Source organism: Pongo abelii, chromosome 5 (genome assembly GCF_028885655.2).
Source record: "Pongo abelii isolate AG06213 chromosome 5, NHGRI_mPonAbe1-v2.0_pri, whole genome shotgun sequence".
Lineage (NCBI taxonomy): Eukaryota > Metazoa > Chordata > Mammalia > Primates > Hominidae > Pongo > Pongo abelii.
This window is the reverse complement of record NC_071990.2, coordinates 113,843,765-113,848,830: the sequence shown is the minus strand read 5'-3', so window position 1 is coordinate 113,848,830 and position 5,066 is coordinate 113,843,765. Positions and strand designations below refer to the sequence as shown.

The window sequence follows — 5,066 nt, the reverse complement described above, 5'->3', positions numbered from 1 at the left end:
TATTGCTTTCATGTCATTCATTCTTTAAACATTTATTTATTGATTAGATATTATGTGCCACCAGATACTCAAAGTACTAGTAATACAACACTCAACTCCAAGACGGTCAAAGTCTTTATTTTCTTGGTAGTTACATTCATGTTGATGAAGGTAGACAGTAAGCAAATAGCCAATATATCAAGAATACAATAAGAATATGAAAGTGCCAAGGTGAAAATATATTAAGGTGCTATGTTAGTGAAACACCAAGGGACTTCAGTTTAGTTAATCAAAAAGTTTTCACCGAAGTTTGAGTTGAGACCTGAATGGCAAGAAGGAGTCAAGAATGAGAAGGAAGCTCTAGGGAAACAGCTTTCTAGCTGAGGAAATAACTAATGCAAACACCCTAAGTTAGGACCCTGCTTGGCATGTTCATAGAAAAAGAATGTCTTTCTTCCCTCAATTCTCAAAATTTTAATATGTGGTATGCATGTCTCTTTCATTTAAATATCTGTGGATGACGCTCGCCTGCCTGCTCGCTCCCTTGCTAGCTCGTGCTTTCGCTGGCCCTCTCCTCGAGGATCCAGGGGGCTCTGACCACAGCCTGTGGCAAGGAAGGGAGACAGAGGCGGCGGCTCAGGGGAAACGAGGCGGCAGTGGTGGTGGTAGGAAGATGTAGGGTGAGGACGAGCAGCAGAAGCAAACTATCGCTGAAGACCTGGTTGTGACCAAGTATAAGATGGGGGGCGACATTGCCAACCAGGTACTTAGGTCCTTGGTGGAAGCATCTAGCTCAGGTGTATTGGTACTGAGCCTGTGTGAGAAAAGTGATGCCATGATTATGGAAGAAACAGGGAAAATCTTCAAGAAAGAAAAGGAAATGAAGAAAGGCATTGCTTTTCCCACCAGTATTTCAGTAAATAACTGTGTATGTCACTTCTCCCCTTTGAAGAGTGGCCAGGATTATATTCTCAAGGAAGGTGACATGGTAAAAATTGACCTTGGGGTCCTTGTGCATGGCTTCTTGGCTAATGTAGCTCATACTTTTGTGGTTGATGTAGCTCAGGGGACCCAAGTAACAGGGAGGAAAGCAGATGTTATTAAGGCAGCTCACCTTTGTGCTGAAGCTGCCCTATGCCTGGTCAAACCTGGAAATCAGAACACACAAGTGACAGAAGCCTGGAACAAATTTGGCCAGTAATTTAACTACACGCCAATAGAAGGTATGCTGTCACACCAGTTGAAGCAGCATGTCATCGATGGAGAAAAAACCATTATCCAGAATCCCACAGACCAGCAGAAGAAGGACCACGAAAAAGCTGAATTTGAGGTATATGAAGTATATGCTGTGGATGTTCTCATCAGCTCAGGAGAGGGCAAGGCCAAGGATGCAGGACAGAGAACCACTATTTACAAATGAGACCCCCCTAAAGCGCATGGACTGAAAATGAAAACTTCACATGCCTTCTTCAGTGGATGGAAAGGCGTTTTGATGCCATGCTGTTTACTTTAAGAGCATTTGAAGATGAGAAGAAGGCTCGGATAGGTGTGGTGGAGTGCGCCAAACATGAACTGCTGCAACCATTTAATGTTCTCCATGAGAAGGAGGGTGAATTTTTTGCCCAGTTTGAATTTACAGTTCTGCTATGCCCAATGGCCCCATGCGGATAACCAGTAGTCCCCTCAAGCCTGATCTCTACAAGTCTGAGATGGAGGTCCAGGATGCAGAGCTAAAGGCCCTCCTCGAGTTCTGCAAGTCGAAAAACCCAGCAAAAAAAAAAAAAAAAGAAGGCCTCCAAGACTGCAGAAAATGCCACCAGTGGGGAAATATTAGAAGAAAATGAAGCTGGGGACTGAGGTGGGTCCCATCTCCCAGGCTTGCTGCTCCTGCCTCATCCTCTTCCCACCACACCCCAGACTCTGTGAAGTGCAGTTCTTCTTCTCCACCTAGGACATCCAGCAGAGTGGGGGTCTCCCTGCCTCCACCCCAGTTCCCCAACCCACTCCTTTCCAACAACAACCGGCTCCAACTGACTCTGGTCTTGGGAGGCGAGGCTTCCTGGCCACGGAAGACTACTCTAAATGAAAAAAAGAAATTAAATAATAAAATCAGGAGTCAAAATTCATCGTCTTCAAGCCCCTCTTTCTAGCCTTTTCTACTACTCTCTGCTTGGTCAAGGTTTGTGCCCTACTACAGAACCAGGCTAAATTAGCCACCACCACTGAAAACTCAGTCAAATTTTTTTATACCATTCTGATGTTAGCATTTTTTCATCTGTTTGGGGCTTTTTCCTGTTTTTTCCATTCTCCCCAAGTATTTTATCGGGCTTCAAAGTTAGGAGGATTATTTTTCAGATTGTTTTTATTCAGTGTGGCCAATTCCTCATCTGATTCAGGCTGTCCAGCCAGGCCCCTCCCATTTTAGGAGCTGGAGCCTTCATTTATGAAGCGATTCTTACCTATGAAATGGATCCAAATTTGTCAATCTTTTTTCTTCCATTTTCACAAAACTGTAAAGAAATAATCCATCTCAACCTTACCCTTTTCTCTGGAGTCAGTGGGGTCTTCCCTCACTCCATTTTACAGAAAACTGAGCTGGAAGCTCAACTGGTTTTGTTCCCTGTTTGAAATATTGTGATCTCCTTCCCTTGAAAGAAAAACCAAGAACCAGAGCAGTAGACTGTCTGAAGATACAGCACCCGGCTTTCTGAAGCTATGGACTTGGATTAAATTTCTAGGGGTTTGTAGGGAAAGGTGACAAATTTCAGTACCTCTGGCATGCTGTCCCAGGAAACTAGGGCTCCTACTAACTTAAGAGGTTTTTAAACACATTGAAAATGACATGACATTAAAATAAATTTGAATTTGCTCATAAAAATAAAAATAAAAAATAAATAAATATCTGTGGATAATAATAGAAATAAAATAGAAATGGCCTTATTTATAAAATGAAATTTTACATGCTTTTATTTAATTAAAAAAAAAAAGTTTCTGGCCAGGCACAGTGCCTCTCACCTGTAATCCCAGCACTTTGGGAGGCCGAGGCAAGCAGATCTCGAGGTCAGGAGATCGAGAACAGCCTGGCTGAGGTGGTGAAACCCTGTCTCTGCTAAAAATACAAAAATTAGCTGGGCGTGTTGGCACATGCGTGTAATCCCAGCTACTTGGGAGGTTGAGGCAGGAGGATCACTTGAAACAGGGAGTCGGAGTTTGCAGTGAGCCGAGATCGTACCACTGCACTCCATCCTGGCGACAGAGTGAGACTCCATCTCAAAAAAAAAAAAAAAAAAACACACACCAAAATGAGTTTCTGAGGAGAAATAGTCACAAAGGCTGAGGAACTAGACAAGTGGCCTCAAACCTTTTTTCACTGATACGTAACGATCGTATACATTCCTGAGGTACATGCAATATTTTAACACATGCATACAATGTGTAGTGATCAAATTAGGGTAATTGGGATATACAATGCCTCAAATGTTTGCCATTGCTTTGTGTTGGGAAAATTCCAAATCTTTCTTTCAGCTATTTTGAAATGTACAATAAGTTATTGTAACAGTAGTTTCCCTCCTGGGCTATTAAACACTGGAACTCAACTCTTGATCTATGTATTGCACTTGGGGATTTTATAATTAAAGCCCCATTACTACGACACAGACAGCACCCAAGGGTTTGCTGACCACCTTTAAAATTCCAGTCCAAATTTAGACAAAATTCCTTTGTGTGCTTTCCTTTCGTGTAGTTGAGATAGTCCAGCATAACTAGATGTGCCCCCAGAAGGTTGGTATTGCCACTGGACACCAAGCTGGCCTCTGAAACAGGCTGCCTTGGTCCAGATTGTTTTCTTCTTTGTTCCAAATCCAAGCTAAAGCTATCTCTTGCCTTGTCACCAACAAATTCAAAACATTCTTCCTTCAAAAAGTACCCACGTTTCCTTATTTGAAATTACCAGCAACATTAATGTAATTTAAGAGACAGACTTGATTCAGAACTAGTGGGCAGGACTGTGCTAAATGACACAGTAACTTGGTTCCACCCACTGTATCATGGCCATTGGATGTGACCTTCCCCACTCAAAAGCTTATTATAAAAGAGTTACTTTCTCAGCTTTCTCTGTTGATGGAGTCTAAGGAGCCAAATACATTCAAGTTATCAAAATGCATATGAGTTCATCTTTTAGCCAATTAATTTTATTTGTAAAGCTTTGGCCTATTAAATAATTTGCCCAAAATGATAAAAAGGAATATAAGGGTGAGGATGAGCTGTATTTCCAAAAGGATATTCAAAACCATTACCTTCACTAGGGATAATTTTCCCAAACTAATTGAAATTTGAATAGAATTCGAGCTGAGCAAACAGGAACAAAGAAAACAGTGGCAAATAATACAATTAAAAAATGGACAAAGTGCCTGTATAGATATTTATCAAAAGAAGAAATGGGAATGGCCAAGAAGTATATGAAACAATGCTCAACATCACCAATTACTGGGGAAATTAAAATTAAAACCACAATGAAATATCACCTCACATCTATTATCCAAAATATGAAAGATAAGTGTTGGTGAGGGTGTGGAGAAAAGGGAACCCTGGTGCACTGTTGGTGGTAATGTAAATTAATACAGCCATTATGGAAAACAATATTGGGGTTCCTCAAAAATCTTAGAATAACCATAAGATCCAGCAATCACACTACTGGGTATATATCCAAAGGAAATTAAATCAGTATCTCAAAGAAATATATGCATTTCCGTGTTCATTGCAGCATTTTTCACAAAGGTCAAGATATGGAATCAACCTGAGTGTCCACAGACAGATGAATGGATAAAAGGAGGAAATCCTGCCGTTTGCAACAACATTGATAAAACTGGAGGACATTATGCCGAATGAAATAAGCCAGGCCCAGAAAGGCAAATCTTGCATGATCTCATTTGTATGTGGAATTTTAAAACATCAAACTCATCAAAACAGAGTAGAATGGTGATTGCTAGAGGCTAGGGATTGGGAGAAATGGGGAGATGTTGGTCAAAGTGTAAAAAGTGTCAGTTATGCAGAATAAGTAAGTTCAGGAGATCTGACATACAGCATGG

At 41.2% G+C, this 5,066-nt stretch overlaps 1 pseudogene; it reads left to right on the top strand.

Annotated features, from left to right (window-relative positions):
• The first annotated feature begins 652 nt into the window (after positions 1–652).
• Positions 653–1,942, top strand: LOC100443739 (proliferation-associated protein 2G4-like; annotated as a pseudogene).
• The last annotated feature ends 3,124 nt before the right edge of the window (positions 1,943–5,066 follow it).